Raw genomic sequence first — 23103 nt, forward strand, 5'->3', positions numbered from 1 at the left:
TACAGTATATGCATGGAATGGTCAAATCAGAGTTCAGCCCTTGTTCCTAGGAATCTCTGACTTGTACAGTTACTTGAAACATGAAGTGTGACGTACTTCATGTAAAGCCTAGGTTAAGTCAGATCAAAGTTGTGTCCTCTGGATGCAATGTAAGACCAGACCCACACAAAAATAGATTATTGTGAAGTGAACAATCACTCATATTGATGTGACGTAGTGGACAAATACATGAACCTTTGTTGAGTTGAGTTAACTTAACAGCCTTAGTGAGCATAACATGTTACTTTAAGATGATTTAAAAAAACATTTCTAATCTATGATTCGCAACTTGTGATCCGGGCAGAACAACTGTGGTATGCCATTTGATGAACATCCCATACATGAACTATTCAAGGATGGACAGTACATATTGGCTGTATTGACATTGGTTCTCAGACCTACGGCCAGTTTTAAAATCGGGTTGCTATCGTCTCTTTGACTGGCAAGCAGTCACATTATCTGTAAAACCCAAGTGGATATCGCAGAGTGAAACAAGTAATATTAGCGATGAAATCCACAGAACAATCTCATCAACCTTTAACTTTCTTCATAATGTTTGACTGTGTGAATGACTTGCCGGAGGATCGTTAATGTCACATGCCAGCCTGATTGCCAGCGTGTTGCACATGCACAACTAGTTTTCACATGCACAACTAATTTAGCATAAGTGAGTTCCAAAACTGTCTCTGCATGATCACATGTACTTGGTGTGCCTGCCATCCAGTGGCAAAAGGAAATAATTTGGTTCCACTTTAAATGAATTACAACTTATAAAAGGCTTTATATAGCATACTTTGTCTTCATAAGCACGACATAAATGCTTCACAAATCATCTATAAGCTTAAGTCATGCTTTAATGGTGGTTAAACATTTTAATTTAAAAGATAGAGGAAGACAAGTGTTTTCGATGAGGTCATCTGGTGTGTATCATGTGATTTTTAACTAGCTATAATCAGGCGTGCCTACTCATAATTGGTTAAAATCGCAGCTTCACTGTACAAATAAATACTTGGGGGAGTGTCTGTTGATGTTGATGTTGGGGTGGTGCTGGATGTGATGAATATGAAGTAGATTTTTAAATCTAATTGAAACCAGTTTCTCCCTATATGTACTTACATTTGTCCTGTCAAAAACAATCAAATATGTAAGGGGATGAGAACTCTGCTCTCCTTTAAAATATATATATATATAATTGTATGCTAAGAGGAAGGTTAGAGGTACAGTAGGTGACAATATTGGGATATACCTTGCTCATTTCGATCAAACAATACCATATCGAATTATATCTGTTGGTTCCTACCAATAGTTATTAGTGTGCTTGCTGAAGCTAACACAATATAATGTGGAAAAAGTCGAGGGGTGTTAATACTTTCCGAAGGCACTGTAAATGGAAAGGTGCACACAGCACAGAAGGAGCGAAGGAGACGAGACCAAAAATACAACATGAGAACAAGCAGACAAACGCTCATGAAAACGGAAGAAAAATGACATTGATTCTTGCGATACAGGCATTTGGAATATCGTGCTAAAACATACATTCGAATAAATCAAATTAATTCGATATATCGCCCAGCCCTAGGAGAGGTGGGGTTCTAGTCAGGCTCAGGTGGAGAGCAAACCATCCACCGCTTCCGAGTATATTACTCGCTAACGTTCAGTCTCTGCACAATAAAGTAGATGAGCTTTGGGCGAGGATCTCCTTTCAGAGATGCATAAGGGACTGTGACATACTCTGCTTTATGGAATCATGGCTCTCCGGATATATTGTCCCCGTCCATACAGCCAGTGGGATTCTCTGTTCATCGCAAAGACAGGAAGAAAGAACTCTCTGGGGGGGGGGGGGAAAGGCGGAGGGGTATGTCTCATGATAAACTACTCATGGTGGGATCACACCTCCATCCTGCTCCTCCCTGCCAATAGGCAGAAACTTAAACAGGAAGCACCTGTGATAGACTGTTCAAGGTTGGTCTGACAAATTGGAATCTATGCTTCAAGACTGTTTGTTTTCATTACGCAGACTAGAAAATGTTCCGCATCGCCTCTGGGAATAGTATCGACGTATACACTGACTCTGTGACTGGGTTCATCAGGAAGCACATAGAGAAGGTTGATGATTCTAACTTTTCCAAACCAAAAAACATATTCAAGCAACACTGAAAGCGCAAACCCCCACATTTAACCATGGCAAGGTGACTGGGAGCATGGATGTGTGCAGACTAGCTATGACCTCCGTAAGGCATTCAAAGAGGCAAAACAACAGTACAGGGACAAAGTACAGGGACAAAGAGTCGCAACTCAACTGGGTCCTAGACTTCCTGACGGGGCGACCCCAGTTGGTGAAGGTAGTCAACAACACCTCCGCCATGCTGATCCTCAACATGGGGTCCCCACAGGGATGTGTGCTCAGCCCCCTCCTGTACTCCCAGTTCCCCCATGACTGCGTGGCTATTCACGTCTCCAACTCAATCATCAAGTTTGCTGACACAACAGTGGTAGGCCTGATTACCAACAACAGTGAGACAGCCTACAGAGAGGAGAGAGCCCTGGCGGAGTGGTGCCAGGAAAATAACCTCTCCCTCACCGTAAACAAAATGAAGGAGATGATCGTGGACTACAGGAGACAGCAGAGAGAGCACGCACCCATCCACATCGCCTGGGCTGCAGTGGAGAGGGTCAAAAGCTTAAAGTTCCTCAGCATACATGGACAAACTCTCCAAAATACAGATGTGCCAAGCTTGTATCGTCATATCCATGAAGACTGGAGGCTGTAATCGTTGCCAAAGGTGCTTCAAAAATGCAATTGTGATATTTCAGTGTTTTTTTTATAAATTGGCAAAAAATTCTAAAACAGTATATGCTTTGTCATTATGGGGTATTGTGTGTAGATTGAAGGGGGAAACTATTTCATACTTTTTAGAATAAGGCTGTAAACATTTTGGGAAAAAGTCAAGGGTTCTGAATACTTTCCGAATGCACTGTAAACACTGCTCGCTCTGATATTTCTTAATTACTTCATTTTTTTATGTGTGTATTGTTATTGTACTGCTAGATATTTCTGCACTGTTGGCGCTAGAGACATAAGCATTTCGCTGCACCTGTGATAACATCAGCAAACCTGTGTAGGCGACCAATAAACGTTGATTTGATTTTGACAAATACACCTGCCCTGCGCCAGGCTAGAACTCTTTCACACTTTATAAAGCAAAGCTTTTGGGGGGAAATTGACATAGGGGTTTATTTTACATTTGGAAAGCCTTTATACATTTGTTATAATTGGGGCCAATAAGGCAATCTACAGTATTAAGGTTGGTGGTGGGGAATGAACTATCGTTGATGGGATGAACAGAAAACTCTTGACAATACACAGGAAGGAGAAAGCAGACTGACGGCTAACCCGGTGAGCTCTAATGAAACAAGGTTAATTGCTTGAATGCACATCATATTATGATGCAGGTCTTGCATTGTATCGCACTATAGCTGGTTCATTGGTTCAGTAAACATGCCCACATATTTTATCAGTAATGGATGTGCATTCACATCTTCACAAATTACTCATTGCTGGTGATTTTGGCCTATATGACCCTTCTCACTATCTCTGTGATAGTGTAGCAATATCGATAATACACTTTCTGTCTTAACCCCTCTAGATGGCAACATTTCCTTTTTCATTAGGACTAAAGAAGCACATAAAGCAGACCAATCTCACATATTCATGGCCAAACACAAACCCAGACCAAAACACAAGTATATAAAACCACGGTTATCTACGCAAATGAGTTTCATTGGTACTTAAAGAATATACCATGATTGCGTATAGACTCGTTTTGTGGTTGAAAGTCTTCCAACTCCCTTCTAATCAGAGCTGAAGAGTTATGACTCTTCATTGAATTCCCATCTAACTAAATCTGCTGAGCCAGAACTTTACAGAACTTTATTGTAGCCAAACAATGCTTTACACCATTCAAGACACTCATCCCTACATGTCCAGTGGCATGACACTGATAGTCAGAGGAGTTGGCTATAACACATGCAGAGCTGGGCCAGGCTAACATACTTGTCTGGTTACCCAGACTCCTCACAGTCAAACGCTATGCCACTCCCATGGACGTTAGTTTCTTCTCCGCAACGAGTCTGGATCTGAGTACCTCCCAGACCTGTCACAAAATGTGAAGACATTCGAGGTCATCTGATTGGTCCAGAAACCGATGGGTTGGACCAGAACCAAAACCCACATTGGTAAAGCAGTGGTTTGAAAATGTGTAATTGGCATTGATACTCTGATTGGTTAGACTTTGTTTTGACCAACGCCCCTCATGCCCCTGGTTACCAAAAACGACTTCAATGATGGCAGTCTCAGACTAAAGTATGTAGCGAACGACAGAGCAGCAGAATAACTTAGTGTGAGTTGTCAGGCTACTAACATACCCCATCTAAAAAGGAATGATCACTAACTTGGCAGCCCTTGACTTCCAAACCAGTCTTAACTATTCTGGTTTACTGGAGGGGACATTCAGAATCGGCGTGCCCATTTCAATTCAATTAGGAGTGCCGGTCCTTGATTGTAAGCACTTGACGCACATCTAAATTCAAATGTAGTAAGGTCTGACATCTATATTAGCCAACAAACTTTAAAGCAAATCTGGCAATTACACAAAATGAATCATAAATAAATGGTGTGAAACAAATCTAAGAACCTTCTTGTTTGTGAAACAAAATAACTAGGACCTCAAAGTTGAACTGCAATTTCTGTCAAACATGCCATGAAAACCTTTGAAAGTTCTGCATCAGCCTGCTTTGGAGAGGTTCAAATAATGTTAATGTATGGTCTTCTAAATAGAGTCTCTCATTCGCACACCTATTACACCATCACATTGTCTTCTGTACCTCATTGCACAATAGATCAGTCTAGTGCAGTTATCTGATTGTTTACATTAGGCCTACTAAGAATGCATAAGGCCTCAGAATGCTTGCAAATCATTGAATGTTCTTCCTCTTACAGTACCAGTCAAAAGTTTGGACACACCTACTCATTCAAGGGTTTTTGTTTTTACTATTTTCTACACTGTAGAATAACAGGGAAGACATCAACACTATGAAATAACACATATGAAATCATGTAGTAACCAAAAAAAGTGATTGGCAAGCGTGTGCAAAGCTTCACCCAAATTATACAGTTACATATTGGTTTCCTTACCCTGTAAGCAGTCTACGGACAAGGTAGGACAGCAATTCCTACCACATTACTCACAGCACTTCCTGTTGCTCACAGTGACCGTGTTCAAGAGCATCAAAACCCTAATGTATCATGAGTAAATTGTGACTGACTTACAAGTAATATTGACTAGTTATTTATGATACAAGGGGATTTGCAGATCAGTCAGCCTTGGCTCGCCTTTAAAGTCGGGCTGCAATGACGAACATGCCAATTGTGTCCCATCACATGGTCATTAATACTCTTGACTCCAACAGATGACATCCCCTGTAGGTGGCTGGGTATGAATGCTCCTCTGAGACCATTGTGATCCGATTTATTAGTGTGTACTGTGTGAGCTAGATTTAATTATACTATATGGCCATATGGGGATTGCTGGGGCTGTTCACTCTTACTTCATGTTTCATCCCACCCTACATTTTGCCCCTTTCTCACAGAATGTCATTGTTAGTGGTTGTCAACATTGCACACAGAGAAAAATGTTTTGTCTATGTTTTGAAAATGAATGTATTATTGAAGGGTCCTCAAGTAGCGGTTCTCCAGTTGAGCTGGTCTGCGATTCACTTACACCTGTGACCCGCTAGTCTGTCGTCTCTCTGGCACCTTCGGGGGATGGGTGGAGTGAGATGGTAATGAGAGACTAGCGGGCCATAAACTTGCTCCTCAAACTAGCATGACCTCTCCAGGCCACTGATTGGTTGCTATTGGTCAGGTTGGCAGTCCTTTTGCCTGCTCAGGTCAGTGCCTTGTTAGTTTCTCTCCAAGTGGACATGTGTGATAGAGTGCTTGGGCCCACCAGGACACACCATTAGCAGTGGGAATTCTCAACAACGGTCTTATTGCGTCTCATTACAGCTTTACTACATCTCAATGCCAACAGTTAAACTGAAAAAATGAATTGATTGAGTGGACAATGTGATTTAATATTAGTAGGCTATTCAAATCAGCAGGCCCCCAGACTAACCAGTTCCCCTGTTGGCACTGATGCCACTAACTGTTTCAGTTGGTGGCACCAGCCCATGATTTGGTCACACCCCAAAATATTATGTGTATAAAGTAATTCCCAATGCTTAATAAGAAGTGTCATTTAGAATAGAATTGCAAGATATTGAGATATGCAACCTAATCATGTGACTGTCATGAATTTTGGGTTGACAATTAGGCTATTATTGTTATATTTTACCATCAAAAAAGGCCTCGAGATTTTTTGGGGTTCTATAGAGATGAATTTAACTTAATCATTTTGTGCACTAATATGACATATAGGCCTGATTCAATTAGTGCTAACTCACCACCTGAGAAATGGGAACTCTAGGGCTGTTACGGTTTTCTTCTGGTGAAAGAGGTGAGGACCAAAACACAGCGTGGTTATCTTTATACATCTTTAATAAAGATGATAACGTGAACAATATACTTATACAAAACAATAAAATGTGGAAAACCGAAAACAGTCCTAACTGGTGCAAAACACAGAGACAGGAACAATCACCCACAAACCCCAACACCAAACAGGCTACCTAAATATGGTTCCCAATCAGAGACAATGACTAACACCTGCCTCTGATTGAGAACCATATCAGGCCAAACACAGAAACAGACAAACTAGACACACAACATAGAATGCCCAATCAGATCACACCCTGACCAAACAAAACATAGAAACATACAAAGCAAACTATGGTCAGGGTGTGACAGTACCCCCCCCCCCCCCCCCCCCCCCCCCCCCAAGGTGCGGACTCCGGCCGCAAAACCTGAACCTATTGGGGAGGGTCTGGGTGGGCATCTGTACGCGGTGGCGGCTCTGGTGCTGGACGTGGCCCCCACTTCACCATAGTCTTAGTCCGCCCCATTGTCCGCTTCCGTGGCCTCCTAACCACGGCGACCCTACTTAATGACCCCACTGGACTGAGGGGCAGCTCGGGACAGAGGGGCAGCTCTGTACTGGCTGACGACTCTGGCAGATCCTGGCTGACTGGCGGCTCTGGCTGCTCCATGCTGACTGGCGGCTCTGGCTGCTCCATGCAGACTGGCGGCTCTGGCGGCTCCTTGCAGACTGGCGGCTCTGGCGGCTCCTTGCAGAATGGTGGCTCTGGCAACTCCTTGCAGACTGGCGGCTCCTTGCAGACTGGCAGCTCTGGTGGCTCATGACAGGCGGGAGACTCTGGCAGCGCCGGACAGGGGGAGACTCCCGCGGCGCCGGACAGGAGAAAAGCTCTGGCAGCGCTGGACAGGCGGGAGACTCCGGCAGCGCTGGCGAGGAGGAAGGCTCCGGCAGCACTGGACATGCGAGGCGCACTGTAGGCCTGATGCATGGTGCTGGCACCGGTGGTACTGGGCCGAGGACACGCACAGGAAGCCTGGTTCGGGAAGCTGCCACCGGAGGGCTGGTAAGCCTACCTCTTTTTCCTCCAAACATAACGATGGTCATTATGGCCAAACAGTTATATTTTTGTTTCATCAGACCAGAGGACATTTCTCCAAAAAGTACAATCTTTGTACCCATGTGAAGTTGCAAACCGTAGTCTGGCCTTTCTATGGCGGTTTTGGAGCAGTGGCTTCTTCCATACCTTAAGGGAACATTTCGGCATTTCGTGTATGATCAGTGAGAAAGTCCATATTGCAAATGTACGGTCCCTTACCCGACGTCCGAAATCGTTTGTAAAATTCGCGGTCAGCGTCGGGACGTGCGGTAGGGCCGGACCTACCGGGAAGTCGTCGAATGAACTTTGTCGGACTTTCGGTTCCCGTTTAAAAAAAAAAACAAATTTCGGACCGTTTTTCCGCCGTCCCGGACACTCCCACCAGATGGCATACGGAATCATATGGCAATTTGGCAAAACATCACGAATCGCGACGGGGCCTTATCTCAAAAACTGAAAATATTTCGAAGCCGAAACTTGGCGAGCGTAGGTTTGGCTCAAGGGGCAGTTGGCCCCGAACGGGATGGCGTCTAGGCCTCGACGGTTTTTGAGCTACGGCCATTTTTCTGGGATTAAAGGCTTAAAATGGAAGTAGAGAAATTATTTTTCCACTTCAGGTCAAAGCCAAGGAGCCTCCGGTGTCAATAAAAAAAGAACCAGCCATTTATCTATCGTCATTTAAGAGAAACGGAACAATGACAAATTGGTGATGGTCACAAATAGGCGTTTTTTTTTTTCAACGGTTACAGATCCAGTTGCAGGGTGTTCATACGAATCTTTTTAAAGTGTGCTGCGGAGCTCTGCGACATTTCTGTGATTTTCTATGATTTTCTGAAATAACACAATAACCGACCATTAGAATAGTAGGCCCAAAATGAAGCCTGCCCCACAATGTCATTTGCTTTTGAGTGACAGTGAGAGAACCGTTAGGGTGAGAAGAAAAATTCCACCACATGAATGTTCCTAAGGTCCTCCCGATCTCAACAAGCCTAACCTTGACCGTGTGGCATTAACCCTTCACAGTAAAACAGTGTTTTTTGATCTCACAGATTACAGTGTCATCTCTCCCCATAGGAATACATAGCCTGCACCCCTAATTTCAACCTGAGGCCTATGTGGGTTATGAATGCCGTATGAACCTGTCTTCGGTACCAGTCCATCAGGCCACTATGAGGTCTACCTGTGTCGATTCTAAGCTTCCTGGACCAACCGGAAGTGGTTCAAATCACCCTAAAAGTGTTTACCCATACACTGCATGCAGTTTGATAGACATAGTGCATTCAACCCTGTGTAGATCAGTCAATTCTTAACGTAAGGACTTAAAACTCAGGATTCTGTAACAGCATACCCCAATGAGGATATGTGTTGATTTATAACTTCCTGTGCCAACCGGAAGTGCCATAATTGGTGTCTCAGGGGCTGTTTCGAAGGGTTAAAAAAGTCAGATCTGTCCAAAACTTCATATATGTGATTAGGCAACCCCCATGAACTGTAAATCAGTCATTTTTCCCCAAAAAAATCAAAGGAAAAAAAAATTGCACTAAAACACAACTTGGATGGAGGGACGTATTGGGGTGCGTAGAGACAGACAGTGGCCCCAATAGTTAGCTTTGTTGGAACTAAAAAAGAACAGTCGGACCTAGAGTTCCGAAACTTTAGAAACCTGTTCTAGACCTCCGGGCCATGGTGCGTGGCGAGTTACGTGGCTCTAGACGGTTCTCGGACCGAGAAACAGCCTCGTACATTTGAAATAACTTCAATTCATTTTTGCATCACGAAAATGACGACATTTAGAAATGTCCCAGAGTCGCAAGACTAGGTGCATTGCGAACGTCTCGGCCCATATAGACAGACCCCAACGTTTCTGTCCGATAGCTCATTCAAGGACCCCGTAGCAAGTCATGGAAAATAGTGGATTTTCAGCACCAATTAGGGTTTTTCTCGGACACCAAATGACCTATCGAGCCGAAACTCGGGATTCGGGGTCGCCTCACATAGGACTTCACATAATGTCCGAACTGGACCCGCAGCTAGAACGTAACTATGTGTTTTACCTTTTTATTATGTTTTCAACTGAAGGCGCTGTGAATTATGGGACTGCTCTGACATATGTGATAGTTGGCTACTAAATGAGTAGGAAAAAGTGGGTTTGGTGTCAATTGATATCCATTTGGTGTCATAATGACATCTAATTGACTGATGGACACTGACTTGCTAGTTGACTTTTGTACATTTGCAATATGTTTAAACGGAGAGGGACCATCACCAAAATGGCATTCTGAAATCAACACAAAAAATGGCATCACCATAGTCTCCAGACTGTTCTGAGTTCAACGAGCTATCCCGCTTGACCGTAGCTCGCTCGGTCTATGCGCAGCGACCATTACAATAGTAGGCCCAAAATGAAGCCTGCACCACAATGTCATTTGCTTTTGGGTGACAGTGAGAGAACCGTTAGAGTGAGAAGAAAAATTCCACCACATGAATGTTCCTAAGGTCCTCCCGATCTGAACAAGCCTAACCTTGACCGTGTGGCATTAACCCTTCACAGTAAAACAGTGTTTTTTGATCTCACAGATTACAGTGTCATCTCTCCCCATAGGAATACATTGCCTGCACCCCTAATTTCAACCTGAGGCCTATGTGGGTTATGAATGCCGTATGAACCTGTCTTCGGTACCAGTCCATCAGGCCACTATGAGGTCTACCTGTGTTGATTCTAAGCTTCCTGGACCAACCGGAAGTGGTTAAAATGCCCCTAAAAGTGTTTACCCATACACTGCATGCAGTTTGATAGACATAGTGCATTCAACCCTGTGTAGATCAGTCAATTCTTAACGTAAGGACTTAAAACTCAGGATTCTGTAACAGCATACCCCAATGAGGATATGTGTTGATTTATAACTTCCTGTGCCAACCGGAAGTGCCATAATTGGTGTCTCAGGGGCTGTTTCGAAGGGTTAAAAAATTCAGACCTGTCCAAAACTTCATATATGTGATTAGGCAACCCCCATGAACTGTAAATCAGTCATTTTTCCCCAAAAAAATCAAAGGAAAAAAAAATTGCACTAAAACACAACTTGGATGGAGGGACGTATTGGGGTGCGTAGAGACAGACAGTGGCTCCAATAGTTAGCTTTGTTGGAGCTAAAAAAGAACCGTCGGACCTAGAGTTCCGAAACTTTAGAAACCTGTTCTAGACCTCCCGTAGATGGTGCGTGGTGAGTTACGTGGCTCTAGAAGGTTCTCGGACCGAGAAACAGCCTCGTACATTTGAAATAACTTCAATTCATTTTTGCATCACGAAAATGACGACATTTAGAAATGTCCCAGAGTCGCAAGACTAGGTGCATTGCGAACGTCTCGGCCCATATAGACAGACCCCAACGTTTCTGTCCGATAGCTCATTCAAGGACCCCGTAGCAAGTCATGGAAAATAGTGGATTTTCAGCACCAATTAGGGTTTTTCTCGGACACCAAATGACCTATCGAGCCGAAACTTGGGATTCGGGGTCGCCTCAGCTAGGCCAACACATAACATAAGAAATGGACCCGCAGCTAGAACGTAACTACATGTTTTATGTTTTTTTTATGGTTTGAACCGAAGGCGTTGTGAATTTTGGGCCAGCTCTGAAGTATGTAATAGTTGGCTACTAAACGAGTTGGAAAAAGTGGGTTTCGTGTCAGTTTGTATCAGTTTGGTGGTCAGAATGATATCTAATTGACTGATGGGCTCTTGTCCACTTGACTCTTGTACATTTGCAATATGATCCTATAGTGAAAAAACATCACCAAAAGCGACATTCTGAAATCAACCCAAACGAGCGATTGAGATGACCCAGAATCACTGCAAAGCCATCCCGAGTTCATCGGGCCAGTCAATTTCACATTCCTGCAAGATTTTTATAGCATGACAAATTCGTGATGGTACCTGCCCTTTAAAACATATTGCAAATGCACAGTGACTTTGAAAAAGTAAGGAAACATAAACAAATTCGATGAACAAATTCGTGATGGTACCTGCCCATTGAAACATATTGCAAATGCACAGTGACTTTGAAAAAGTAAGGAAACATAAACAAATTCGATAAACAAATTCGTGATGGTACCTGCCCATTAAAACATATTCCAAATGCACAGTGACTTTGAAAAAGTAAGGAAACATAAACAAATTCGATAAACAAATTCGTGATGGTACCTGCCCATTAAAACATATTCCAAATGCACAGTGACTTTGAAAAAGTAAGAAACAAAAAAAAATACATCTAAATTTTTTTGAGCATGACAAATTCGTGATGGTACCTGCCCATTGAAACATATTGCAAATGCACAGTGACTTTGAAAAAGTAAGGAAACATAAACAAATTCGATAAACAAATTCGTGATGGTACCTGCCCATTAAAACATATTCCAAATGCACAATGACTTTGAAAAAGTAAGAAACAAAAAAAAATACATCTAAAAAATTTTGAGCATGACAAATTCGTGATGGTACCTGCCCATTGAAACATATTGCAAATGCACAGTGACTTTGAAAAAGTAAGGAAACATAAACAAATTCGATAAACAAATTCGTGATGGTACCTGCCCATTAAAACATATTCCAAATGCACAGTGACTTTGAAAAAGTAAGAAACAAAAAAAAATACATCTAAAATTTTTTGAGCATGACAAATTCGTGATGGTACCTGCCCATTGAAACATATTGCAAATGCACAGTGACTTTGAAAAAGTAAGGAAACATAAACAAATTCGATAAACAAATTCGTGATGGTACCTGCCCATTAAAACATATTCCAAATGCACAGTGACTTTGAAAAAGTAAGAAACAAAAAAAAATACATCTAAAATTTTTTGAGCATGACAAATTCGTGATGGTACCTGCCCATTGAAACATATTGCAAATGCACAGTGACTTTGAAAAAGTAAGGAAACATAAACAAATTCGATAAACAAATTCGTGATGGTACCTGCCCATTAAAACATATTCCAAATGCACAGTGACTTTGAAAAAGTAAGAAACAAAAAAAATACATCTAAAATTTTTTGAGCATGACAAATTCGTGATGGTACCTGCCCATTGAAACATATTGCAAATGCACAGTGACTTTGAAAAAGTAAGGAAACATAAACAAATTCGATAAACAAATTCGTGATGGTACCTGCCCATTAAAACATATTCCAAATGCACAATGACTTTGAAAAAGTAAGAAACAAAAAAAAATACATCTAAAAAATTTTGAGCATGACAAATTCGTGATGGTACCTGCCCATTGAAACATATTGCAAATGCACAGTGACTTTGAAAAAGTAAGGAAACATAAACAAATTCGATAAACAAATTCGTGATGGTACCTGCCCATTAAAACATATTCCAAATGCACAGTGACTTTGAAAAAGTAAGAAACAAAAAAAAATACATCTAAAATTTTTTGAGCATGACAAATTCGTGATGGTACCTGCCCATTGAAACATATTGCAAATGCACAGTGACTTTGAAAAAGTAAGGAAACATAAACAAATTCGATAAACAAATTCGTGATGGTACCTGCCCATTAAAACATATTCCAAATGCACAGTGACTTTGAAAAAGTAAGAAACAAAAAAAAATACATCTAAAATTTTTTGAGCATGACAAATTCGTGATGGTACCTGCCCATTGAAACATATTGCAAATGCACAGTGACTTTGAAAAAGTAAGGAAACATAAACAAATTCGATAAACAAATTCGTGATGGTACCTGCCCATTAAAACATATTCCAAATGCACAGTGACTTTGAAAAAGTAAGAAACAAAAAAAATACATCTAAAATTTTTTGAGCATGACAAATTCGTGATGGTACCTGCCCATTGAAACATATTGCAAATGCACAGTGACTTTGAAAAAGTAAGGAAACATAAACAAATTCGATAAACAAATTCGTGATGGTACCTGCCCATTAAAACATATTCCAAATGCACAGTGACTTTGAAAAAGTAAGAAACAAAAAAAAATACATCTAAAATTTTTTGAGCATGACAAATTCGTGATGGTACCTGCCCATTGAAACATATTGCAAATGCACAGTGACTTTGAAAAAGTAAGGAAACATAAACAAATTCGATAAACAAATTCGTGATGGTACCTGCCCATTAAAACATATTCCAAATGCACAGTGACTTTGAAAAAGTAAGAAACAAAAAAAAATACATCTAAAATTTTTTGAGCATGACAAATTCGTGATGGTACCTGCCCATTGAAACATATTGCAAATGCACAGTGACTTTGAAAAAGTAAGGAAACATAAACAAATTCGATAAACAAAATTCGTGATGGTACCTGCCCATTAAAACATATTCCAAATGCACAGTGACTTTGAAAAAGTAAGAAACAAAAAAAAATACATCTAAAAAATTTTGAGCATGACAAATTCGTGATGGTACCTGCCCATTGAAACATATTGCAAATGCACAGTGACTTTGAAAAAGTAAGGAAACATAAACAAATTCGATAAACAAATTCGTGATGGTACCTGCCCATTAAAACATATTCCAAATGCACAGTGACTTTGAAAAAGTAAGAAACAAAAAAAAATACATCTAAAAATTTTTGAGCATGACAAATTCGTGATGGTACCTGCCCATTGAAACATATTGCAAATGCACAGTGACTTTGAAAAAGTAAGGAAACATAAACAAATTCGATAAACAAATTCGTGATGGTACCTGCCCATTAAAACATATTCCAAATGCACAGTGACTTTGAAAAAGTAAGGAAACATAAACAAATTCGATGAACAAATTCGTGATGGTACCTGCCCATTGAAACATATTGCAAATGCACAGTGACTTTGAAAAAGTAAGGAAACATAAACAAATTCGATAAACAAATTCGTGATGGTACCTGCCCATTAAAACATATTCCAAATGCACAGTGACTTTGAAAAAGTAAGGAAACATAAACAAATTCGATAAACAAATTCGTGATGGTACCTGCCCATTAAAACATATTCCAAATGCACAGTGACTTTGAAAAAGTAAGAAACAAAAAAAAATACATCTAAATTTTTTTGAGCATGACAAATTCGTGATGGTACCTGCCCATTGAAACATATTGCAAATGCACAGTGACTTTGAAAAAGTAAGGAAACATAAACAAATTCGATAAACAAATTCGTGATGGTACCTGCCCATTAAAACATATTCCAAATGCACAATGACTTTGAAAAAGTAAGAAACAAAAAAAAATACATCTAAAAAATTTTGAGCATGACAAATTCGTGATGGTACCTGCCCATTGAAACATATTGCAAATGCACAGTGACTTTGAAAAAGTAAGGAAACATAAACAAATTCGATAAACAAATTCGTGATGGTACCTGCCCATTAAAACATATTCCAAATGCACAGTGACTTTGAAAAAGTAAGAAACAAAAAAAAATACATCTAAAATTTTTTGAGCATGACAAATTCGTGATGGTACCTGCCCATTGAAACATATTGCAAATGCACAGTGACTTTGAAAAAGTAAGGAAACATAAACAAATTCGATAAACAAATTCGTGATGGTACCTGCCCATTAAAACATATTCCAAATGCACAGTGACTTTGAAAAAGTAAGAAACAAAAAAAAATACATCTAAAATTTTTTGAGCATGACAAATTCGTGATGGTACCTGCCCATTGAAACATATTGCAAATGCACAGTGACTTTGAAAAAGTAAGGAAACATAAACAAATTCGATAAACAAATTCGTGATGGTACCTGCCCATTAAAACATATTCCAAATGCACAGTGACTTTGAAAAAGTAAGAAACAAAAAAAATACATCTAAAATTTTTTGAGCATGACAAATTCGTGATGGTACCTGCCCATTGAAACATATTGCAAATGCACAGTGACTTTGAAAAAGTAAGGAAACATAAACAAATTCGATAAACAAATTCGTGATGGTACCTGCCCATTAAAACATATTCCAAATGCACAATGACTTTGAAAAAGTAAGAAACAAAAAAAAATACATCTAAAAAATTTTGAGCATGACAAATTCGTGATGGTACCTGCCCATTGAAACATATTGCAAATGCACAGTGACTTTGAAAAAGTAAGGAAACATAAACAAATTCGATAAACAAATTCGTGATGGTACCTGCCCATTAAAACATATTCCAAATGCACAGTGACTTTGAAAAAGTAAGAAACAAAAAAAAATACATCTAAAATTTTTTGAGCATGACAAATTCGTGATGGTACCTGCCCATTGAAACATATTGCAAATGCACAGTGACTTTGAAAAAGTAAGGAAACATAAACAAATTCGATAAACAAATTCGTGATGGTACTTGCCCATTAAAACATATTCCAAATGCACAGTGACTTTGAAAAAGTAAGAAACAAAAAAAAATACATCTAAAATTTTTTGAGCATGACAAATTCGTGATGGTACCTGCCCATTGAAACATATTGCAAATGCACAGTGACTTTGAAAAAGTAAGGAAACATAAACAAATTCGATAAACAAATTCGTGATGGTACCTGCCCATTAAAACATATTCCAAATGCACAGTGACTTTGAAAAAGTAAGAAACAAAAAAAATACATCTAAAATTTTTTGAGCATGACAAATTCGTGATGGTACCTGCCCATTGAAACATATTGCAAATGCACAGTGACTTTGAAAAAGTAAGGAAACATAAACAAATTCGATAAACAAATTCGTGATGGTACCTGCCCATTAAAACATATTCCAAATGCACAGTGACTTTGAAAAAGTAAGAAACAAAAAAAAATACATCTAAAATTTTTTGAGCATGACAAATTCGTGATGGTACCTGCCCATTGAAACATATTGCAAATGCACAGTGACTTTGAAAAAGTAAGGAAACATAAACAAATTCGATAAACAAATTCGTGATGGTACCTGCCCATTAAAACATATTCCAAATGCACAGTGACTTTGAAAAAGTAAGAAACAAAAAAAAATACATCTAAAATTTTTTGAGCATGACAAATTCGTGATGGTACCTGCCCATTGAAACATATTGCAAATGCACAGTGACTTTGAAAAAGTAAGGAAACATAAACAAATTCGATAAACAAAATTCGTGATGGTACCTGCCCATTAAAACATATTCCAAATGCACAGTGACTTTGAAAAAGTAAGAAACAAAAAAAAATACATCTAAAAAATTTTGAGCATGACAAATTCGTGATGGTACCTGCCCATTGAAACATATTGCAAATGCACAGTGACTTTGAAAAAGTAAGGAAACATAAACAAATTCAATAAACAAATTCGTGATGGTACCTGCCCATTAAAACATATTCCAAATGCACAGTGACTTTGAAAAAGTAAGAAACAAAAAAAAATATATCTAAAAAATTTTGAGCATGACAAATTCGTGATGGTACCTGCCCATTGAAACATATTGCAAATGCACAGTGACTTTGAAAAAGTAAGGAAACATAAACAAATTCAATAAACAAATTCGTGATGGTACCTGCCCATTAAAACATATTCCAAATGCACAGTGACTTTGAAAAAGTAAGAAACAAAAAAAAATACATCTAAAAAATTTTGAGCATGACAAATTCGTGATGGTACCTGCCCATTGAAACATATTGCAAATGCACAGTGACTTTGAAAAAGTAAGGAAACATAAACAAATTCGATAAACAAATTCGTGATGGTACCTGCCCATTAAAACATATTCCAAATGCACAGTGACTTTGAAAAAGTAAGGAAACAAAAAAAAATACATCTAAAAAATTTTGAGCATGACAAATTCGTGATGGTACCTGCCCATTGAAACATATTGCAAATGCACAGTGACTTTGAAAAAGTAAGGAAACATAAACAAATTCGATAAACAAATTCGTGATGGTACCTGCCCATTAAAACATATTCCAAATGCACAGTGACTTTGAAAAAGTAAGAAACAAAAAAAAATACATCTAAAATTTTTTGAGCATGACAAATTCGTGATGGTACCTGCCCATTGAAACATATTGCAAATGCACAGTGACTTTGAAAAAGTAAGGAAACATAAACAAATTCGATAAACAAATTCGTGATGGTACCTGCCCATTAAAACATATTCCAAATGCACAGTGACTTTGAAAAAGTAAGGAAACAAAAAAAAATACATCTAAAAAATTTTGAGCATGACAAATTCGTGATGGTACCTGCCCATTGAAACATATTGCAAATGCACAGTGACTTTGAAAAAGTAAGGAAACATAAACAAATTCGATAAACAAATTCGTGATGGTACCTGCCCATTAAAACATATTCCAAATGCACAGTGACTTTGAAAAAGTAAGAAACAAAAAAAAATACATCTAAAATTTTTTGAGCATGACAAATTCGTGATGGTACCTGCCCATTGAAACATATTGCAAATGCACAGTGACTTTGAAAAAGTAAGGAAACATAAACAAATTCGATAAACAAATTCGTGATGGTACCTGCCCATTAAAACATATTCCAAATGCACAGTGACTTTGAAAAAGTAAGAAACAAAAAAAAATACATCTAAAATTTTTTGAGCATGACAAATTCGTGATGGTACCTGCCCATTGAAACATATTGCAAATGCACAGTGACTTTGAAAAAGTAAGGAAACATAAACAAATTCGATAAACAAATTCGTGATGGTACCTGCCCATTAAAACATATTCCAAATGCACAGTGACTTTGAAAAAGTAAGAAACAAAAAAAATACATCTAAAATTTTTTGAGCATGACAAATTCGTGATGGTACCTGCCCATTGAAACATATTGCAAATGCACAGTGACTTTGAAAAAGTAAGGAAACATAAACAAATTCGATAAACAAATTCGTGATGGTACCTGCCCATTAAAACATATTCCAAATGCACAATGACTTTGAAAAAGTAAGAAACAAAAAAAAATACATCTAAAAAATTTTGAGCATGACAAATTCGTGATGGTACCTGCCCATTGAAACATATTGCAAATGCACAGTGACTTTGAAAAAGTAAGGAAACATAAACAAATTCGATAAACAAATTCGTGATGGTACCTGCCCATTAAAACATATTCCAAATGCACAGTGACTTTGAAAAAGTAAGAAACAAAAAAAAATACATCTAAAATTTTTTGAGCATGACAAATTCGTGATGGTACCTGCCCATTGAAACATATTGCAAATGCACAGTGACTTTGAAAAAGTAAGGAAACATAAACAAATTCGATAAACAAATTCGTGATGGTACCTGCCCATTAAAACATATTCCAAATGCACAGTGACTTTGAAAAAGTAAGAAACAAAAAAAAATACATCTAAAATTTTTTGAGCATGACAAATTCGTGATGGTACCTGCCCATTGAAACATATTGCAAATGCACAGTGACTTTGAAAAAGTAAGGAAACATAAACAAATTCGATAAACAAATTCGTGATGGTACCTGCCCATTAAAACATATTCCAAATGCACAGTGACTTTGAAAAAGTAAGAAACAAAAAAAATACATCTAAAATTTTTTGAGCATGACAAATTCGTGATGGTACCTGCCCATTGAAACATATTGCAAATGCACAGTGACTTTGAAAAAGTAAGGAAACATAAACAAATTCGATAAACAAATTCGTGATGGTACCTGCCCATTAAAACATATTCCAAATGCACAGTGACTTTGAAAAAGTAAGAAACAAAAAAAAATACATCTAAAATTTTTTGAGCATGACAAATTCGTGATGGTACCTGCCCATTGAAACATATTGCAAATGCACAGTGACTTTGAAAAAGTAAGGAAACATAAACAAATTCGATAAACAAATTCGTGATGGTACCTGCCCATTAAAACATATTCCAAATGCACAGTGACTTTGAAAAAGTAAGAAACAAAAAAAAATACATCTAAAATTTTTTGAGCATGACAAATTCGTGATGGTACCTGCCCATTGAAACATATTGCAAATGCACAGTGACTTTGAAAAAGTAAGGAAACATAAACAAATTCGATAAACAAAATTCGTGATGGTACCTGCCCATTAAAACATATTCCAAATGCACAGTGACTTTGAAAAAGTAAGAAACAAAAAAAAATACATCTAAAAAATTTTGAGCATGACAAATTCGTGATGGTACCTGCCCATTGAAACATATTGCAAATGCACAGTGACTTTGAAAAAGTAAGGAAACATAAACAAATTCAATAAACAAATTCGTGATGGTACCTGCCCATTAAAACATATTCCAAATGCACAGTGACTTTGAAAAAGTAAGAAACAAAAAAAAATACATCTAAAAAATTTTGAGCATGACAAATTCGTGATGGTACCTGCCCATTGAAACATATTGCAAATGCACAGTGACTTTGAAAAAGTAAGGAAACATAAACAAATTCAATAAACAAATTCGTGATGGTACCTGCCCATTAAAACATATTCCAAATGCACAGTGACTTTGAAAAAGTAAGAAACAAAAAAAAATACATCTAAAAAATTTTGAGCATGACAAATTCGTGATGGTACCTGCCCATTGAAACATATTGCAAATGCACAGTGACTTTGAAAAAGTAAGGAAACATAAACAAATTCGATAAACAAATTCGTGATGGTACCTGCCCATTAAAACATATTCCAAATGCACAGTGACTTTGAAAAAGTAAGGAAACAAAAAAAAATACATCTAAAAAATTTTGAGCATGACAAATTCGTGATGGTACCTGCCCATTGAAACATATTGCAAATGCACAGTGACTTTGAAAAAGTAAGGAAACATAAACAAATTCGATAAACAAATTCGTGATGGTACCTGCCCATTAAAACATATTCCAAATGCACAGTGACTTTGAAAAAGTAAGAAACAAAAAAAAATACATCTAAAATTTTTTGAGCATGACAAATTCGTGATGGTACCTGCCCATTGAAACATATTGCAAATGCACAGTGACTTTGAAAAAGTAAGGAAACATAAACAAATTCGATAAACAAATTCGTGATGGTACCTGCCCATTAAAACATATTCCAAATGCACAGTGACTTTGAAAAAGTAAGGAAACAAAAAAAAATACATCTAAAAAATTTTGAGCATGACAAATTCGTGATGGTACCTGCCCATTGAAACATATTGCAAATGCACAGTGACTTTGAAAAAGTAAGGAAACATAAACAAATTCGATAAACAAATTCGTGATGGTACCTGCCCATTAAAACATATTCCAAATGCACAGTGACTTTGAAAAAGTAAGGAAACATAAACAAAAAAACATCCCAAAAAATGTTTGGTAACCAGCTGCATATTTTAGATCACAAGCTTGAATTTTGAGCATGACAAATTCGTGATGGTACCTGCCCATTAAAACATATTGCAAATGCACAGTGACTTTGAAAAAGTAAGGAAACATAAACAAAAAAACATCCCAAAATTTTTTTTTGGGGTTACCAGTTGCATATTTTAGATCACCAGGTGCACATTTCAGGTCACCAGGTGCACATTTCAGATCACCAGGTGCACGGAGGAAAATATTTACTTTTGACTTTGACTTTTGACTTCCTATGACATCATATTGCAAATGGAGAAAACATATGCCTTATGCACAAGTAAAACAAAAAGAAATATGTAATACAAGTTGACCAAGGTATAGTTTAAGCAAAGTAAAGTTTGAATTTTGAGCATGACAAATTCGTGATGGTGCCTGCCCATTAAAACATATTGCAAATGCACAGTGACTTCGAAAAAGTAAGGAAACATAAACAAAAAAACATCCCAAAATTTTTTTGGGGGGTTACCAGTTGCATATTTTAGATCACCAGGTGCACATTTCAGGTCACCAGGTGCACATTTCAGATCACCAGGTGCACGGAGGAAAATATTTACTTTTGACTTTGACTTTTGACTTCCTATGACATCATATTGCAAATGGAGAAAACATATGCCTTATGCACAAGTAAAACAAAAATAAATATGTAATACAAGTTGACCAAGGTATAGTTTGAGCAAAGTAAAGTTTGAATTTTGAGCATGACAAATTCGTGATGGTACCTGCCCATTAAAACATATTGCAAATGCACAGTGACTTTGAAAAACTAAGGAAACATAAACAAAAAAACATCCCAAATTTTTTTTTGGGGGTTACCAGTTGCATATTTTAGATCACCAGGTGCACATTTCAGGTCACCAGGTGCACATTTCAGATCACCAGGTGCACGGAGGAAAATATTTACTTTTGACTTTGACTTTTGACTTCCTATGACATCATATTGCAAATGGAGAAAACATATGCCTTATGCACAAGTAAAACAAAAAGAAATATGTAATACAAGTTGACCAAGGTATAGTTTGAGCAAAGTAAAGTTTGAATTTTGAGCATGACAAATTCGTGATGGTATCTGCCCATTAAAACATATTGCAAATGCACAGTGACTTTGAAAAAGTAAGGAAACATAAACAAAAAAAATCAAAACCATTTTGTTGCACATTTTAGATCATCAGTTGCACGGAGGAAAATCGTTACTTTTGACTTTGACTTTTGACTTCCTATGACATCATATTGCAAATGGAGAAAACATATGCCTTATGCACAAGTAAAAAAAATATGATAATAAAGCATGACTAAAGTATGTTGATAAAGTTCTTATACATGTGTTATTGACACAAAAATCGAAAGAATTTTGAAAAAAGGTCAAGAAAGCACTTTTTTAAGGATGTATGAAGTTTTTTACCAAATTTTGACATTTTTGACTTTTGACTTTTGACTTCCTATGAAATCATATTCCAAATGGAGAAAACATATGCCTTATGCACAAGTAAAAAAAAATATATATATATGATAATAAAGTATGACTAAAGTATGTTGATAAAGTTCTTATACATGTGTAATTGACACAAAAATCGAAAGAATTTTGAAAAAAGGTCCAGAAAGCACTTTTTTAAGGATGTGTGAAGTTTTTTACCAAATTTTGACATTTTTGACTTTTGACTTCCTATGAAATCATATTGCAAATGGACAAAACATATGCCTTATGCGCATGTACTTAAAAAATATATATATATGATGACAAAAGTATACTCATACAGTTCTTACACATGTGTAATTGACAAAAAACTCGAAAGAATTTCGAAAAAAGGTCCAGAAAGCACTTTTTTAAGGGGTTTTAAGTTTTTTTTTTAAAATTTCATTTTTCAAAATTTGGCTTTTGGATGTTGACTTGGGTGCCATTTGCAATATGAAATGCCCCGGTGGAACGCACACGCCCCCTATTGGAATTTTGAAGTGTTACAATTGGCAATTGCCATATGGCATTTGCAATATACTTTGCATGAATCAACGCCAAATTGGGTGGTATTGACCATCGTGTATATGGTTTGTCCAATGCCAATATCCCGCCATTTGTTTTTGTCCAAATCAGGGGGGTATTCCCTTACTTGCTTAGCGGCCTTTCAGGTTATGTCGAAATAATGTGACATTTGACATTCTTAA

At 37.8% G+C, this 23103-nt stretch overlaps 1 protein-coding gene across 1 annotated transcript in view; it reads left to right on the forward strand.

Annotated features, from left to right (window-relative positions):
• socs5b (suppressor of cytokine signaling 5b) overlaps nt 1-23103 on the forward strand; it is an 87287-nt gene that overhangs the window by 1322 nt on the left and 62862 nt on the right. The gene's annotated exons all lie outside the window — the stretch shown is intronic.

Source organism: Oncorhynchus mykiss, chromosome 1, assembly GCF_057628025.1.
Source record: "Oncorhynchus mykiss isolate SJ-2025 chromosome 1, ASM5762802v1, whole genome shotgun sequence".
Taxonomy (NCBI): Eukaryota; Metazoa; Chordata; class Actinopteri; order Salmoniformes; family Salmonidae; genus Oncorhynchus; species Oncorhynchus mykiss.